Source organism: Microcaecilia unicolor, chromosome 6 (assembly GCF_901765095.1).
Source record: "Microcaecilia unicolor chromosome 6, aMicUni1.1, whole genome shotgun sequence".
NCBI classification, from domain to species: Eukaryota; Metazoa; Chordata; class Amphibia; order Gymnophiona; family Siphonopidae; genus Microcaecilia; species Microcaecilia unicolor.
In genome coordinates, this window is record NC_044036.1 from 293933505 (window position 1) to 293952974 (window position 19470).

The window sequence follows — 19470 nt, forward strand, 5'->3', positions numbered from 1 at the left end:
CCATGAAGCGTCATAAGGCGGATATAGTGTTCTTACAAGAAACACATCTGACGACATCGGAACATAATAAGTTTCAGAAAGGTTGGATAGAACAGGTAGTGGGCGCACCGGCAGTAGGCAAGAAAGGGGGAGTACTTATAATGTTTCGTAAGGGCCTGCAATTTCAGATTAAAAGGGTTAAACGGAGCCCAGAGGGTAGATTTGTGCTGGCAGAAGTGGAGATGGGGAATGTCACATACACTTTTTGCAATGTTTATGCACCTAATGTTTGGGATCGCAAATTTTACAAAACTCTTATAGAGCAGATGAGTCCTTGCCAGGGGAAAAATGTCATACTTGGTGGAGACTTTAATTTAGTATATGATATTCAGATGGATAAAACGGGCATGCAAGCTCCGAATCTGGGTCATGCTGCTTGGGGCCTGCCTTTTCTCTGTAAGACACTGGACTTGATTGGTGCGTGGAGGGTTTTACATCCCACCCAGAAGGATTACACACATGTGTCTAGAGCACACCTCACGCAGTCACGCATTGATTACTTGTTCATTTCCAGAGATCTCTTCTCTAAAGTATCAGTTGCAGAGATAGGTCCGTGTGAAATATCGGATCATTCGCTTATCTGGCTGCAGATGCAAGGGTTAGGGGAAGTGGGGAGTAGGGGAGGCTGGAGATTCCCATTGGAATTGTTTTGGGACTCTAAGTTTAAGGAGTACATAGATGGGAAATGGAGGGAATTTGCGGACCACAATAAGGATCATCAACACCAACCTCGTTTATACTGGGAAACCTCCAAAGTAGTGATGCGGGGTGAGATCATAGCTTATAGGGCCAGGGTCAAAAAGATGAGAGATAAGGAGATTCTTAGATTGGAAAAAGAAATCAGTTTACAAAGGGTAAGATGTGGGGTAAAAATGACACCGGAAGGGAAAGGTGCTCTTCTAGCTACACAGCAGGCCTTGAATGAATTGCTCCATCAGAGGGCGAAGAAATCGCATATGTATTATAAATACCAATACTTTATCCATGGAAATAAGGCAGGAGCGTTGATGGGTAGATTGTTAGGAAGGGAAGGGGGTAATAAGAGCATTTTGGAAATAAGGGAAGAGGGAGGTCGACTTCTTAGGACAGCTAAAGATATAACGGAGCGCTTTAAAAGATATTATGAATGTTTATATCGGGAGCCCACAGATATAGTGCCAGATAGTATGCTTTATTTACTTAATCATACCCTGCCCCGGATATCGGATTCACAAAAGTTATATCTAAATGGCCCAATTACGGAAGGTGAAGTGATGTTGGCATTCCAACAAAGTAAGATACAAAAAGCGCCAGGGCCAGATAGTTTTACTATGGCCTACTTTAAGATAGTCCAAGAGCGGGTGACACTTCCCCTGTTAAATTTATATAATGAGATGGCCAATACAGGAGAGATGTCGGACTCCATGAACATAGCGAAAGTGATAGTGTTAAAGAAATCTGCTGTCAGGACGGTCTCTGCCTGACGCGTTTAAAGCACATTCCACGAGAGCGATTTCCTCCTCTTGGGCCGAAACAGGAGCACTCTCTCTTCATGAGATCTGTAGTGTGGCTACTTGGGCTTCTAAACTCTCCTTTGTCCGGCATTACAGGCTGGATGTTGCAGCGAAGCGGGATGCGCAGTTTGGAGCGCAAGTGCTTGCTCGTGGAGTGGCATCTTCCCACCCTAAGTAGGGAGTGCTTTTGTACATCCCATCAGTTAATGGATTCATCTGCTGCTGATGGCAAGGAAGGGAAAATTAGGTTCTTACCTTGGTAATTTTCTTTCCTTTAGTCACAGCAGATGAATCCATGATCCCTCCCTGTTTGAATCTGTATTTTGTTCAGTTTTTCTTGCAGATATGCTCCCTCATTGTGAGAAGTTGGAAAACAGTCTTCAGGATTTCTGTTTAATGATCTGTTATAGGAGGTTAAGGTCGTCCCTCCTTTGTGTGATTATTGCTCCTGTTCTGGGGCATTCATTTGCTGTGAGGAAAGTTCATGTTATTCTACTTAGAGGATACACTCTGCTTTGGAAGTTTCAAATACTGAAGGCAGATGGAGCTGGCCGTCCATGGAGCACTGTGGTTTTTCGGTGTTCTCTGTCTCCACCTGCTGGTGGGCAGACCTGGCCCATCAGTTGATGGATTCATCTGCTGTGACTAAAGGAAAGAAAATTACCAAGATAAGAACCTAATTTTCCCATCTTAGTCAGTGACATGCCAATAGGTCATTATCCTGCACTGTGACATAGGAGAAGGGTGATTTTTATTTATTTATTTTATTTCATTTATATCCCATATTATCCCAATAGATCAGGTTCAATGTGGCTAACAACTTATTGTAATTAACAGTACAAAAAGTGATGCGGGATAATGTACATTAAGTAGTAATAACAAAGTAAATGAGGATTGATTATTACAATATGTAATATGGAAACAAATACTAGATATACGGTGGTGGAGCCGGTGGGGGGAAGAGGGGTTGGTAGTGGGGAAGATAGTGGTGGGCAGACTTATACGGTCTGTGCCAGATCCGGTGGTGGGAGGCGGGGCTGGTGGTTGGGAGGAGGGGATAGTGCTGGCCAGACTTATATGGTCTGTGCCCTGAAAAAATCAAGGTAAGGTATACACATGAGTTTATCTTGTTGGGCAGACTGGATGGACTGTGCGGGTCTTTTTCTGCCGTCATCTACTATGTTACTATGTTACTATCTTAGAAAGAAAATGAAGGATTCTACTAGTGGTGTTCAGAGTACTAGGTCAAAGTAAGAACATAAGCATTGCCATACTGGGTCAGATCAAAAGTCCATCAAGCCCAGTATCCTGTTGACATCAGTAGCCAATCCAGGTCACAAGTACCTGGTAGAATCCCAAAAAAGATTAATAACAGATTTTATGCAGCTTATTTCAGGAATAAGCAATGGATTTTCCTAAATCTATCTTAATAATGGCTTAAGGACTTTTTTTTTTAGGTTATCAATAGAAATCAAACAAAATAAAACATGGAAAAGAAAATAAGATACCTTTTTTTTTGTTTTAGAAATTTGTCCAAACCTTTTTTTAACCAGTTCAGTCTGACCACGTTTACATTTTCTTGCAACAAATTCCAGAGTTTAATTACACGTTGAGTGAAGAAATATTTTCTCCAATTTGTTTTAAATTTACTTCTTAGTAGCCTCATTGTGTGCCTCCTAGTCCTAGTCCTTGTAGTTTTGGAAAGCGTAAACAGGTGATTCCTTTAGTCACAGCAGATGAATCCATCAACTGATGGGCCAGGTCTGTCTACCAGTTCCATTCTGCTCAGTATTTTATAGACCTCTATCATATCTCCCCTCATCCATCCAGCTGAAGAGCCCTAGCCTCTTTAGCCTTCCTTCATAAGGAGGAAGTCCCATCCCCTTTATCATTTTCACTGCACTTCTCTGTACCTTTTCTAATTCCACTATATCTTTTTTGAGAAGCAGTGACCAAAATTGTACACAATATTTAGGTAAGGTTGCACCATGTAGCAATACAAAGGCATAATATTCTCAGTCTTGTTCTCCATTCCTTTCTTAATAATGCCTAATTCCTGTTTGCTTTCTTAGCTGCTGCTGCTGCACACTGAGCAGAAGGTTTCAACATATTGATGACACCTAGATCCTTTTCCTGGGTGGTGACTCCTAATGTAGATCTGTGCATCATTTAGCTATTGTTTGGGGGGTCCTCTTCATTTGTTCACATTAAATGTCATCTGCCATTTTGGATGCCCAGTCTCCCAGTCTCTTCAGGTCCTGTTGTAAGTTTTCATAATCCTCTTGTGATTTTTATCAACTGTGAACAACTTTGTGCTGGCAAATTTAATGCTCACTCATTCCTTGTCATCAAGCAGATGAATCCATTACGTATGGGTTGTGTCCATCAACCAGCAGGGGGAGATAGAGAGCACTGAAAAACCATAGTGCCTCATGGCCAGCTAGTTCCATCTGCCTCTTCAGTATTCTCTATCTCCCTAGCAGGGTGGTTGCAGCTTTCTCAGCTCCTTCCAAAATTCTACCTGGGGTGGCTCCTGTGCTTTGCCAGTGGAAGCAGGGGTATTGGGGCTATTGCAGCTTCACTTTAAAGGCACATAGGTTAGCCCAGGGGCGTAGCTACGGGTGGGCCTGGGTGAGCCCAGGCCCACCCAATCTCGGGCCAGGCCCACCCAGTCGTTTGCAACTTTCCACGACGACGATGATGACTTCGTCTTCTTGCCTGCAGTGGCGAGCGGGCGGGCGTAAAAGTAGCAAGTAGCCAGGCTCCGCTCGACTCCCTCCTTCGCTTCCTGCCCTCTCAGCGTCACGCCCGCCTGAAAGGAAATGACATCAGAGGAAGGCGGGATGGCGCGGAAAGAGGGCAGGAAGCGAAGGACGGAGTCGAGCGGAGCCTGGCTACTTGCTACTTTTACGCCCGCCCGCTCGCCACTGCAGGCAAGAAGACGAAGTCATCATCGTCACGCAGGTCCCACATTACATTCTTGATGATGCCCCGCTCCTGACATACTTACCCTCCCCCAGCCATCCCTCCTCTTGTGCTCTCTTATTTATCCGTCTATCCCCCTTCAGTCTCCTCACCACCATCTCTGTCGCTCTTCCCAAGTCCATTCTCTTCTCAGACTCACTCCTTCACCTCTTTTCTCACTCCGGTTCTCCTCTGTTGCCCTAGTCTCTCATGTTCTATTGCCTTCCAAAGTTCCCTCTCTGTGTCTTATTCTCTCTTCTCATTTTGACCCTGCTCTGCATGCCCTTCTCTTTGCTACCAGTCATCTTTCTGATTTTGTTTTTTGTTCTATTTTTTTCTCCTTTTGGAGGAGGGGTTGCTGAGTCCAGTGCAAAATAACCCCATTAAATTAAATTGGGGGGGTGGAGGGGGAGTAGAGTCTAATAGTACAGCCATAGCAATGATAGTGAGTGAGGCTGAGGGGTCAGCACCGTCATACACAAGGCTCAGGTAAGGAGCAGAGAAAGTGCAAAATAGCTCCCCCAACATGTTGATAAACCCCTTCTCTGTTGCTAGCAGTACACAACTTACTGCGCTCACAACCTTTCTGTTTTGCAGCTGGTGCAAGCCTAGTTCAAAATCACAGTTGGTACAGTAAATATCTCATTGAGAGAGCCTCCTGCCACTAGTATAATAATATGGTACAGTGTGATGCTATATTTTGGTTTTATATTGCATTTGATTTACATTGCAACATTTAAATAGTAGGGAGGTTTTATAGCTGCAGAACGGAAGATGAATTGCTTTTGACTTTATATTTTTTTTGTCCAGTGAAATGTGCACAAGTCCAAACTTAAAGTCCACCTCTTTACCACTGCTTTTGACTCCTAACCACTACTCACTTGCCCTGTCCTTTAGCCTCACCTATTTATCCACTTACCCTTAATTGTTCTGTCTGTTTACCTGTCTTATCTAGATTGTAAGCTATTTGAGTAGGGACTGTCTTTTTTGTGTATGGTGTACAGCGCTGTGTATGCCTTGTAGCGCTATAGAAATGATAAATAGTAGTAGTAGTCCACTGTAAGGAAGGAAGCCATTTGGTAAATGTGTTTCCACTCCCCCGTGCAGCCATCGCTGTTCACTCAAAACACAGCAAGCAAACCTGTGAGCTGCTGCATCCACGTTGTTGTTCTTTATTGAGAGAGGGGAGATGCTGGGGAGGGGGCGGGGGAGACACAGGATAGAATGGGGAAGGGGATGGAAAGAAACAGGATGGGCAGGGAAGAGAGGACAATTGCTGGATAACGGATTGATGGAGGGGACAGGAGAGAGAGGAAATTTGCTGGAGATGGATGAAGGAGAAGGCAGGGGAGAATGGAGAGTTGCTGGACATGGATGGATGGAGAGGAGGGCAGGGGAGAGAGGAGAATTGCTGAACATGGATGGATGAATGCAGGGGACAGAGGACATTTGCAAGATATGGGTGGATGGAGAAGAGGGCAGGGGAGAACGGAGAGTTGCTGGACGGATGGATGGAGGGAGGGGAGAGAAGTCAGGGAGGAGATGTGCATGGATGGAGGGGAGGGAAGAGAGGAGAAATGCTGGACATGATGGAGTGGAGGGCAGGGAAGAGAGGAAAAATGTTGGACAAGGATGGAGGGAAGGAAAGACAAAGGAAGGAGATGCACATGGATGGAGGGGATGGGAGAGAGGAGAAATGCTGAACATGGATGGAGGGGAGGGAAGACAGAGGAAGTAGATGCACATGGATGGAGGGGAGTGAGGAGAAATGCTGGATATGGATGGAGGGAAAACTGCTGAGTTTGAGGACTGGTTTGGAACACATTGAGGGCAGACACTGAAACTCGAGGAAGGATAGGGACAGGGCTACAGATGGTGGACAGGACACATAAGGACACAGGAGGATGGTGGACATGGTGAGAGAAAAAATATCAAATGGAAAGAAGACACTGCATAAAACAGAAGACACTGTGACCAAAGCGAATAGATCAGACAACAAAGGTAGAAAAAAGTATTTTATTCAGAATTTATTAATTGGAATATGTCAGCTTTTGGAAATGTGCATCTGTGATATTTTGCATGTAAGTTTCAATTTTTCTGGTATTGCTGCATGCTGAGTCTGACTTCTTGAGTTAACTTTCCAGTTCAGTATTTTGCCTTCATATTTTTTGATTTCTAGTTCCTTGTGTCATGTCTGTTGTGTCATGTGTTTTTCATGTGTGATCAAGGTGCAGTATTCTGCTAGCATGTAGTATTTGCAGCCCTTTTTGTTTTGCTTTTATTTTCACGAGGTAGTGTATTGGTGTTTTAGAGCCTAGTGTAATTACAGTTCTGCCTTTTCAAGCATAAGGTTGTAGCTCGTCCTGTCCTTGGAATTAGTGCTGTTATAGTTTAGTAAGGATATGAGTGTGTTTTTGCACAAGCTTGTGTATAACATTTTGCAGTGGAGAGATTGTGGGATAATGTAATTATATTTAAAAATATCAATTTTTCCATTAAGTATGTATGTACTTTATTTATTTTTTGTCTATTAGATTGTAAGCTCTTTGAGCAGGGACTGTCTTTCTTCTATGTTTGTGCAGCTCTGCGTATGCCTTGTAGCGCTATAGAAATGCTAAATAGTAGTAGTAGTAGTAGTGGTTATACTGATGCAGGGCAGCTGTTGGGCAGACTTAGAAATCCATCATCAAGTGAATTGTAAGGCATTATTTTGTAGGATCCCAAGAGACACTACTCATACTTATATAGACAGTATGTGCCCACCCATATTAGCTCTGGGCCCACCCAAAATCTCAGGTCTGGCTACGCCACTAGGTTAGCCCTTTCCCTGCTTTACCCATCCCCCATGTGGATGTAGACACATTGGTTCGCCTTTCCCTGTCTTTTCCCGCATTTTCCTTGGTAGATGCAGGCATATTGGTTCACCTTTCCCTGCCTTTCCCACTCTTCTGGACCTCTGGAGTTGGATTTATTGCCTCTTTTGCTGTTGCCTCTACTTTCCTCACAGCGTTAAAAAAAACAAAGTTGCGTCGCGCTTTGGCGCTGCGATCTCAGTACAGAGGCTTTCTGCTGATTGCAGTGTGACCGGAGCTCTTCGACTCGGTCTGTTGAGGTAAGAGTGTTTTCTAGCTCCTCCGGGGAGGGCCCACGATCGGGATGTTTTTGGCACAAAGCCGCCATTTTGAATTTTCTGCCGTTTTTCGGCGATGGCTGCGGAGGTTGTAAAGCGCTGTTCCAAGTGTGGCAAGCGCAGATCAGCAGTGGGGCTCTGTAAATCCTGCTCTTCAGATGTCAGAGCTGGCCCGAGCATGGTGAGCGATGTTTCTTCCCGCTCTGTAGATCTGGCAGCGGGCGCCATTTTGGATGCACCGCATGGCGTGACCTCCGCTGAGGCGGAGGGGTTTGAATCTGGAGGGGGTCCTCGGATGGAGGCTAGTATTAGAGCTTCTAGCCCCAGACTGGATCCGGGAGGCCAGGGTGAGTTTTTCTCCCTTGAATTTGTTTTATTGCTGCATAAAGCATTTATATTAAAAAGGGCTCTTCCACAGGGGTCTCACTCCCCACTAACTGATCCCCCTCCAGTGGATCCCGGCCTGGGACTGCCCTCAGGGGTGTTTTCCCATGATAGCTGGCCGCAGGATAAGTGCAGAAGGGTTAATTCCCCTTCAAAGAGTGGCGCACCCCCCTTCCCCCCCCCCCCCCCCCCCCCCCGTGGTCGGGCTGTGGGAACTCTGAGGGATCTGGCAGGCTTTCGTGGCCGGAAGAGCCAGAGGAAGGTGCAGGAGTGCCACAGGATTCAGATGATCCTTCCGCGGTGAGGATTTTCCACCGCGATGAGCTGCCAGCGCTGATTTCTGATGCCTTACAGGTCCTCTCTATTGAAGATCCTGGAAGTGGCGAAGCCTCCTCTGGGAATCCGAGGATGGCAAGTACTAAAAAGCCTGCTCGAGCCTTTCCTTTGCATGACTCCATCCAAGAGCTTATTTCGGCTCAATGGGCTGACCCCGAGGGGCCTTTGAAAGTTGCCAGGGCAATGGAGCAATTATACCCTCTAAGTGAGGAGCATTTGGCTTACTTGGCGGTGCCTAAAGTGGATGCCCTAGTCACGGCTCTGACGAAGAGGACTACCCTCCCAGTAGAGGGAGGAGTTGCCCTGAAGGACATGCAGGACCGGCGCCTGGAATCAGCGCTGAAACGGTCCTTTGAAATTTCAGGCCTTACGTTACGGGCGTCTGCATGCAGCTGCTATGCTACTAGAGCCTGTCTTGCTTGGTTGCAACAGACAGTGGAACAGCCCGGTGATGGAGCGGAGCCCTTTTCTGAGGTGGCTCCGCGGATGGAGTCGGCCTTGTCCTTTTTGGCTGACGCCCTTTATGATCTCGTCAGAGCCTCAGCTAAACAGATGGCAGTAGCAGTGGCGGCTCGCCGTCTTCTTTAGCTACGGCATTGGGCGGCAGACATGGCCTCTAAGCAAAGGTTGGTGAAGTTGCCCTTTCAAGGCCTTCTCCTGTTTGGTGAGGAGTTGAAGAAAATTGTCAAGGGCCTGAGGGAGACAAAACCCCAGCGCTTACCCGAGGATAGGCCTCGGCCTCCCTCCAAGGGTCAGGCGGTTCCCTCCTCTTACAGACCTCGCTTCCATGAAGTTAGAAGATACCACCCGGGGCGCTCTGCTGGGTTTACTTCGCGTGCCCGCTTTCAGCAGAAGAACTGCTTTCTCTTGGACAAGCGTTCCGCAGCACCCGGCTCAAGGCCTGGAGTTCATGGGCGACCCTCTCAATGATGGTGCGCCGGCCTCCTCGTTTCCTGCAATCGGAGGATGAATTTCCCTCTTTCTCGAGGTGTGGGCCAAGATTTCCTCAGATTAGTGGGTTCTGGACCTGATCAGAGATGGCTATCGCATAGAATTCAATGCCCCGGTAAGAGACGTGTTTGTGGAGTCCCGCTGTGGCTCTGCCGTCAAACGGGCGGCGGTAGAGGAGACCTTGCAAGGCTTAATCCAATTAGGGGCAGTGTCCCCTGTGCCTCCCGCCGAACACGGCTCAGGCCATTACTCCATTTACTTTGTGGTGCCGCGAAAAGGCGGTTCTTTTCAACCCGTTCTAGACTTGAAAGAAGTAAACAAGTCTCTAAGAGTGCGGCATTTTCACATGGAAACCCTGCGCTCCGTCATTGCGGCGGTACAGCCAGGAGAGTTTCTCACGTCTCTGGACCTGAAAGCTTACTTGCACATTCCTATTTGGCCCCCGCACCAGAGGTTTCTGCGGTTTGCGGTGTTGGGAAAACATTTCCAGTTTCAGGCCTTGCCTTTTGGCCTCACCACAGCTCCCCGAACCTTTTCCAAGGTCATGGTGGTAGTAGTTGCTTTTCTCAGGTGAGAAGGTATCCGGGTTCACCCGTACCTAGACGACTGGCTCATCAGAGCAGACTCTGCAGTAGAGAGTCATCAAGTAACAGCCAAAGTGGTCTCAGTGCTTCAATCTCTGGGTTGGGTCGTCAATATAGCCAAAAGTCACCTGACCCCCTCTCAAGCTCTATAATATTTGGGGGCACGGTTTGACACAGCCTCGGGATATGTGTTTCTACCCAAGCAAAGGCGGTGCAAGCTTCAGAACCAGGTCCGTCTGCTCCTGAGGATGCCTCGCCCGCGAGCTTGGGACATTGTCCAGCTGTTGGGATCGATGACGGCCACCTTGGAATTGGTGCCCTGGGCAAGAGCGCACCTGAGGCCTCTGCAGTATTCCCTGCTTCAACGATGGTCTCCAATATCTCAGGATTATCAGTGCAGACTGACGTGGCTCCCTGCGGCCCGGCTCAGTATGGAGTGGTAGCTCTCAGACAGCATGCTGCGGCGAGGAATGCTGCTGGCGCTCCCTGAGTGGTGCCTAGTAGTAACAGATGCCAGCCTGCAGGGCTGGGGTGCACATTGCCAAGGGAAGCATGCCCAGGGTCTCTGGACACCCGACGAGTCGGAGTGGTCCATCAACCGCTTAGAGCTGAGAGCGGTGTTTCAGGCGCTTCTGGCCTTTCAATTGACCCTGGAGGGATTGGCTGTCAGAGTTCTGTCGGACAACACGACAGCAGTGGCCTACATAAATCGACAGGGCAGCACTCAGTGCTAAGCACTAGCCGCGCAGGCCGAACAGATTTGCCACTGAGCCGAGCTTCATCTGCAGTTACTGTCAGCAGCTCATATTGCAGGTCAGAGCAATGTGCAAGCCGATTATCTAAGCAGGCATCAAATCGACCCAGCGGAGTGGGAACTGGCAGACGAAGTGTTCCTTCAGATCTGTGCCAAATTGGGGACGCCCGTAGCGGATCTTATGGCGTCAAGCGCAAATGCCAAAGTCCTGTGCTTTTACAGCAGACGGAGAGATCCTCGCTCGGCGGGGTTGGATGCCTTGGCTCAACCCTGGCCTCAGGGCCTCCTGTATGTGTTCCCTCCTTGGCCCTTCGAGCTGCTTAGGCGAGCTTCAGAGAAGGATGTGACCCTAAAGACAGTCTTTTTGGTGGCCATTACATCGGCGAGACGGGTGTCTGAGCTCCAGGCGCTGTCCTGTTGAGACCCATTTCTGCAATTCTCAGAGTCCGGAGTAATGGTACGTACTGTGCCGTCCTTCCTGCCTAAGGTGGTTTCAGCGTTTCACCTAAACCAGCCTATTTTCCTGCCCTCCTTTTCTAGAGAGGAGTTTCCGGAATCCTTTGGGCAGTTGCACCTTCTGGATGTGTGAAGGGCTCTGTTGCAATATCTGAGCATGTCACATGCTTTCAGGACCTCTGATCACCTTTTTGTTTTCTTGTCAGGTCCTCACAGAGGGTCTCCAGCGTCTAAAGCTACACTGGCCCGTTGGCTCAAAGAAGCTATTTTTTCAGCATATCTGCTGTCTGGCCAGCCTCCGCTTGAAGCCTTTAAGGCACATTCCACAAGAGCGATTTCCTCTTCTTGGGCTGAAACTGGAGCACTCTCTCTTCAAGAGATTTGCAGTGCAGCGACATGGGCTTCTAAGCTCTCATTTGCCCGACATTACAGGCTGGATGTGGCTGCCAGGAGGGACGCGCATTTTGGAGCACAAGTGCTAGCACATGGTGTGGCCTGTTCCCACCCTATCTAGGGATTGCTTTGCTACATCCCATTCGTAATGGATTCATCAGCTTGATGACAAGGAAGGGAAAATTAGGTTCTTACCTTGGTAATTTTCTGTCCTTTAGTCATAGCAGATGAATCCATGATCCCTCCCTGATTGATTCTATTTTGTGTTCAGTTTTTCCTGCAGACATGTTCCCTCATTGGGAAAAGTTGGAAAACAGTCTTCAGGATTTCTGTTCTACTACAGGAGGTTGAGTTTGTGTTATTGCTCCTGTTCTGGGGCGTTCGTTCGCTGTGAGAAAAGTTCAAGTTATTCTACTTTGCGGTGTAACACTGTTTTGGAAATTTCAAAATACTGAGAGGCAGATGGATCTAGCCGTCCTAAGAGGCACTATGGTTTTCAGTGCTCTCTATCTCCCCCTGCTGGTAGGTGGACACAACCCATTCGTAATGGATTCATCTGCTATGACTAAAGGAAAAAAAATTACCAAGGTAAGAACCTAATTTTCCCTTGCATAGTTAAAAAGGGGGCATAGCCATGGGCGTTTCTACAATCTGTGTTCATTATAGAATACACTCACTGTAGGCCTAATTTAGGCATCTAGATATATGCCAAGTAAAACATGTCTTAAATGGATGCAACCAAATTTGGTCATGTGGAGGGCATGTGAGGGGTGCCGCATTCTTTGTACCGTGCAGAAATTTAAGCTGATTTTATAAAATGTAGACATACTTTATATAATATGCCTAGGCGTATTTTTTCCATGCAGATTTTTAAGACGCCATATATAGTGTGTGTATATATGTATAAATATAGTGTGCTGGAGCCAGTTCAAGAGAGCCTCTTTTTAAAAACTGTGTGAGCCGGTTGTTGCGCCAGATCAGCTGAGGCAGGCGCGATCTTCCTAAGCTCCTGCCCATGCAATCTCCACTCTCTGTACTGTAAGTGACTGCTGCAAGTTTCAGTGGCAGTCTCGCAAACTGCAGAAACTCATGGCAGCCATTTTTAGTATAGAGAGTGGAAACTGCATGGTGGCACCGACCTCATGCATTCAATCAGCTTTGCCCCACTCTTGAAGGGGGCCTTGGTCCTCTTACCAACTGATAGAGCCAATTGGCTCATCCCCACTCACTCCTCTGGAGGCCCCCACCTTGCTCTCTTTGATCAGCCCAGAACATAGACCATCTTCCACTTCCTTCCTGGTTATGCGGAGCAGCCAATCAGTTGAACACTTTCTGTCTAGTGTGTGCGCTGCTGCCCACCTCACCCTGGGAGACAAGTTTGCCCAGCTTGTTCAGTTTCCCAATAGTGGATATATTGATACATAGGGTGAGAAAGTCTGATAGTAAATCATATGTCAAATTTAATGTCAATAAACTTATTGTGAAAAGAATTAGCAGATTGGAATGAATAGCAAACATCTTGGATGAATAGCAAACATAGGTTGACTACAGATACAAAAGTGTGTAAAAAATCAACCAAAGCATTCTGCGAAAATCAGTTGGCCATTTGGAATTTACAGTAAAGAGTACTGTAAATTGGTTACTGCCTGCGCATATCATTTGTGCCAGTAGAATGCATAATACAGTTATGTACATATCTATGGGTGTGGGGTTTTTTTGGGGGGGGGGGGCAACAGGGCAATTTAACTCATTACGGGTGGGGTAACCACATGACTCCACCCCTATGATAGCCCCCCCACCCACACACCCCATACCCCACCCCTCCCCTCCCCCCATCCCCCCACCCCACCCCACCCTCCCCCACCCCCCCTCCCCCCACCCCACCCTCCCCCCCCACCCCTCCCCCACCACCCCACCACCCCCCCCCCCACCCCTCCCCCACCACCCCCCACCCCTCCCCCCACCCCACCCCTACCTACCCACCCAGCCCTCCCTCCCTCCCACCTACCCACCCACCTACCTACCTACGTACCTAGCCCTCCCTCCCACCAGTGTTGCCAGATTTAAATAAGTTTCCGAGCCAAAAACCAGTTCCCAACCCGCCAAAAACCGCCACCCCGCCTCCGCCGTCATCAACCCCGCCCCGTCATCATCAGCTCCGCCCCTGCAGTCATCAATCCCTCCCCCAACGTCATCAACCCCGCCTGCCCCGCGGGGCAAATAACCGCACCGGAGACAAAAAAAGACGGCCAAACCGAAAGCCGCCCAAAAAACCGCCACCCGCAGCGGCCAAAAAAAAACCCGCACTGGGTCGTGGGAAACCTGCCCATCTGGCAACACTTCCAGGGTTGCCAGATTTAAATAAGTTTCCAAGCCAAAAACCAGTTCCCAACCCACCAAAAACCGCCACCTTGCCCCCGCCGTCATCAACCCCGCCCAGTCATCATCAGCTCCGCCCCGCTATCATCAATCCCTCCCCCGACGTCATCAACCCGCCTGCCCCCGTGGGGCAAAAAACCGCACCGGAGAAAAAAAAAAACACACGGCCAAACCAAAAGCCGCCCAAAAAACCGCCCCCCCACAGCGGCCAAAAAAAGAAACCGCACTGGGTCGTGGGAAACCCGCCCATCTGGCAACACTGCCAGGGTTGCCAGATTTAAATAAGTTTCCAAGCCAAAAACCAGTTCCCAACCCGCCAAAAACCGCCACCTCACCCCCGCCGTCATCAACCCCGCCCCTGTCGTCATCAGCTCTGCCCCCGCTGTCATCAATCCCTCCCCCGACGTCATCAACCCCGCCTGCCCCCACGGGGCAAAAAACCGCACCAGAGACAAAAAAAAACACATGGCCAAACCAAAAGCCGCCCAAAAAACCGCCACCCGCAGCGGCCAAAAAAAAAACCGCACTGGGTTGCGAAAAGCCGCCCAATTGGGCGGGAAACCTGCCCATCTGGCAACACTGCCTCCCACCCACCCACCTACCTACCAACCTACCAAGTCCTCCCTCCCTCCCACCTACCTACCTGCCTACCCCTCCCTCCCTCCCACCCACCCACCTGCCTACCCACCTACCTACCTACCCACCCACCTACCTACGTACCCAGCCCTCCCACCCACCCACCTACCTAGCCCTCCCTCCCACCTATCCACCCCACCTACCTACCCCCTCCTACCTACCTACCCACCTACCTACACAGCCCTCCCACCCACCTACCTACCCACCTACCTACCCACCTACCCACCCACCTACCTACCCTCCTACCTACCCCTACCCACCTACCTACCCAGCCCTCCCACCCACCTACCTACCCACCCACCTACCCAGTGGTGTGCTGGTAAATTTTCAACAACAGGCTCTCTTCCCCAGTCCACCTCCACGCCCCCCCATCCACAGGCCCCCCCCCCCCGAAAAAAAACCGCAGAGCTGGCCATTCCCAGGGAGAGAGTCAGCTGGCAAAATCCCAACAACAGGCTCTCTCTCCGGGCATAGCCAGCCCCGCAACCTGGGGGGGGGGGGGGGGGACAACAACACACCTCTCTCCCTCCCCACCAATGCAGGCACACCACACACATGCTCATCCATTCAACATCACAACTCCTCATGCACAGCCACAAAACAACCCCCCAGGGTGGATAGTGTTCACAATGAGCTCCCTCCACCACCGACCAGACAGAAAAGAGCCCTCCGTTCCCGCACAGTATAAGCCATCACAAGAAAAAAAAACATAAGAAAACCAACATGGGCCGCACTAGGGACCTACATAGCCCATCCATCATGCATAAACAAAAGAAATCTGCATGAAACAAAATATTTTTTTGACTAATAAAACCACTTCCCCCTGAAACATGTTCAAAACAGAACAATGCACCTGTGCAAAAAGGCAAACCTCCACAAAACAGACGAATATCCGACTCCACGTGTGCCCCAATGAAAGGAGAGTCCAACTCCACCTCCATTCTATTTCAACACTCCATCAACTCCACAACACCAAGAGTCAAGACGAACCCAGGCACCAGGAAACAGGGCATCCCCACCGAAATCCAGCCATCCATGCCCACCCTGCCACCGCCCCCTCTCTCCCATCCAGAGTAGCACTCCCTGTCACTACCATCAAGCTATCCTGCCCCTCCCCCCCACACTTCACGTTTTTTTTTTGCCAATTTAAATAAACAAATACCAGTTTGCGCCGTGGGGCCCAATCACCTGACTGGCTGGCTGGCTGCAACTCAAGCGATCCAAGACTCATCCACCGACGAGGAGGACCGGACGACGACAGCTGGTGGCCGGCAGGGAGGACCGCGCACCAGCTGCGCAGGAAACAGAAGGGAAGGCGGCAAGACGCCACCAGTTTGCGCAGTCGGCCGCGACCTGGGACGGACAGAGCCACAGGGGGAGGAAGGTGCCGCGATGCAGCAGATGGGTGGAGAGAGAGAGGAGCCGCCGGGAGGAGCCACCAGCAGGATGGACGCATCGGCGAGGCGAAGAGAGAGCAAGAGGACTGCAGAAGTCACTGGCCTGCACCCGGGTGGTCCACCCCGCCCTTGGCACGCCACCGGAACCAGCACAAAGAGGCAGGGCCGCCACCAATACCAGGTGACAGCCGGTGTGCGCGGCCACATGACGCGCGCCTCCAGCCAGGGAAAAAAAAATCTGTCCCGTCCGTGCTGACAGCCGAGCCGAACCGGCTTGCAAAATTCTTCAAAAACTAACAACCGGCTCTGCAGAGCTGGCGCGAGCCGGCTCCAGCACACCACTGCACCTACCCACCTACCTCCCTCCCACCCACCCACCTACCTACCTGCCCTCCCACCTACCTACCTACCCACCTACCTACCTACCCCGCCCTCCCTCCCACCCACCCACCTACCTACCCACCCACCCCCCACCCTTCCCTCCCACCCTCCCTCCCACCCCTCCCACCCTTCCCTCCCCTCCCCTTCCCTCCCACCCTCCCTCCCACCCCTCCCTTCCCTTCCCTTCCCTCCCCTCCCTTTCCTTCCCTCCCTGCAGAGTCATTTTTTAGTGCACCTGTAAAGACCTTTTTTTTGTTGTTGTTGCCGAAAATGGATGTGTGGCAAAATCAAAATTGCTGCGTTTCCATTTTGGGTCTGAGACCTTACTGTCAGCCATAGACCTAGCGATAAAGAATTTGGGTGGTAATGACCTACACGCATCAGAAAATAAAAAATTGCAGGGGCAATGCAGTAATCAGGCAGTAACTTCAATTTGGCACGAGTAGGTGCCTATGCGGCTTAGTAAAAGGGGCCCTTTGTTTGTAAGCCACATTGAGCTTGAGTCTATCATGTGGGGTATAAATGTCATCAATGAATAAGTAAAATAAATATTTCCATTCCATTAGTATCTTAAGAAATCATCAAAGATGCAGACAGCGGTCCAGCACTGAGAAGGGGACTGTCCAGTCTTTTGCACTGTGTTGTTGCATGTTTATCTCCTACTTGATGAGAAGTCAGGTGTGTGTATTCAGTGCAAAAAAAGCTAGAGTAGCAGACTCAGAGTAGCTGAGGCAGACGGAGGTTTATAGTGGAGGCCTACAGGAACGTATAGTGGAGAAGTCCTCTGTGTTGCCATGGAGGAGAGAGGTCACCTGAAAGGAGAACAAAAGGAGGTTTGATTTGAAAACAGGAGACGGCAAGTCGTCAAAAAGTTGAAGCCACTTAAGTTAGTCAGTTTCCCCTTCCATGTGCAGCTGTCGTTCTGCGTACACTCAAAACAAAGCAAACAAACCTATGAGCTGCTGCATCTTTAATGTTGGTAGTATTTTCATTTAATCTCACTTATATTTTCAAACATGCCAGCTTGTGCAGCATATGGATGTACACAGAGGAAGTATAATAATGGAATAACTTTTCATAGGTAGTGTAGTCATTTGTTATAAATCGTAATCGGGGTGTCATTTGAAGAGGCTGGTTATAGGGACACCCTAGCATGTGTTGTATTCATCAGAGATTTTTCTCCTGGTAAAGCGCCACTAAAATAGACCGGAGAATCAGGTGCTCAACATTCAGAGTTTATATCTATTTATTTACTTATTAATGGCAGTTACATCGCATATTAAACATGAATTAGGTTGAAACCTGGGAGCATTTAAAGTCTTTTTTTTTCCTGTGCCTAGATCAAAAGAGAAAGATGGTTTGTGGGAACTTGCTCCTTTTATTTTGTGTAATGCAGTGGTGTATTATAAAAATGCACTTAATATTGTTTAGTACTACTATTTATGTTTCAACAATTTTTATTGATGAGGTCACATGATATACAAGTCCATCTCAGTCAATATAAATCGTATAACAACGAAGTCTAGTACATATTACTAAACCTGAAATGTCCATCATCAATGTTTTCCAAACTTTTCTCCCCTATCCCTTCCTTCTTGTCTTCTCCTATATCTATAATGTGTACATGTATAATTACTGTGCAGTTGCATAACTATTAACAATAAACTTTTATATGAAACTCCAATATTTATAACTCGTGTTTTACTCAGTGTATTATCCCAACAATATTTACTGGTGGGTCCACTGGTGGGTCCTCTTAATGTGCTCCTTCAAAGGATTGTTCTCCTATCTAATAATACACATGTCCCTCTATTATGCATTGAACATTACCCTTCCCACTCCTATACCCCCCTCCCCCCCAACCTCCCTCCCCCTCTACTCGCTTAAAATGTTCTCTAAACATCATGGTTAGTTACCTCTACCTCTGCACATGCTATTCCTACCAGAGTGTAAAATATTGGTCTTGCTTCTTTTGGCACTGTGCTCCTCTTATAATAGGGGCAGATTATTGAGCACTGCGCTTCTCGCTTTATGTGAGATACTGTGTAAATATCTGTTCCAAATTGAAATAAAGGCTTTTCTTTTCTTTGGGATGCCGCGTGCCGCTCTAGCCTCCCATAACATCAACTCATGAAATTTATTCCTCCAAAACCAGATGGTGGGTGGTTCCTCTTGCAACCAATGCCTCAGTATACATTTTTTCCCCACTGTGTATGCCTTACCCAGTAATAGATCCATGTTCTTGTCTGATAGCTCATAGGCCCCCCTTTTGTTTAATAACACCCCTCTCCACAAGGGAAATAGTCTGTGGCCTATGAGAGTCTCAAGGTAATTATGGATCCTTTTCCAGAATATTTTCACTTTGATACAACTCCAAAATGCATGCAGAAGTGTATTTCTCCCTTGTCTACACTTTACACACTGAGCATCCGGTGCACAGCCCGCTCTTGCTGCCTATGTTTGTGCCATGTATCCCCTATGTAATATCCTATACTGGCTCTCCTGTAGCTCTGCCCCGCTAACTTGCCTTGGGGATATCTTTTATCAATTTTGCAAAATTTGCTCCCTTCAATTCATATCCCAGGTCTTTGCTCCAAGCCTCTATGAGTGCTCCATAGTTTCGGGGCGGACAGAGCAACAGCAGGGCTCGGTGCAAACTAGATATGGAAACGTGGCCATGTGCATCCCCTTTTAAGAATTCTCTGAGGTTTTGTCCTAATTTTGTGCCCAATGCCTCTTGATCTAAGCTGTACCAATAGTGATGTAATTGTCTGTATGTAAAGTGATCTTTGTTAGTTAGAGAAAGTCTCTGCCTTAGGTCTTGAAATGTATACAAACCTCCTTCCTCGTTTACTATGTGTTCCATTAGGCTGATTCCCATGTCTGCCCATCTCTTAATTAACCTAACTAGCCTCCAGTCCAGGTGGAAAATCTCCATTCCCCCGGAACGGAAGCTGATTAGTACTACTATTTAAAAGAAAGAGATTTTAAATAATGAGGGCAGAGCTACCTTCATGCAGAAGTCCAGAGTCAGTCTAAATATGCCAACATTTCCCAGCTCTGCAATATATTTATCTTCAAGTCAGTTTTCAACAGCATTTTCTCAGTTATTACCCAAATGCAACTAATGTTAATATGTTTTGGATGTTACTGAATTCTATTCTCTCACTGTATTTACAGTTTTATAAGTCAT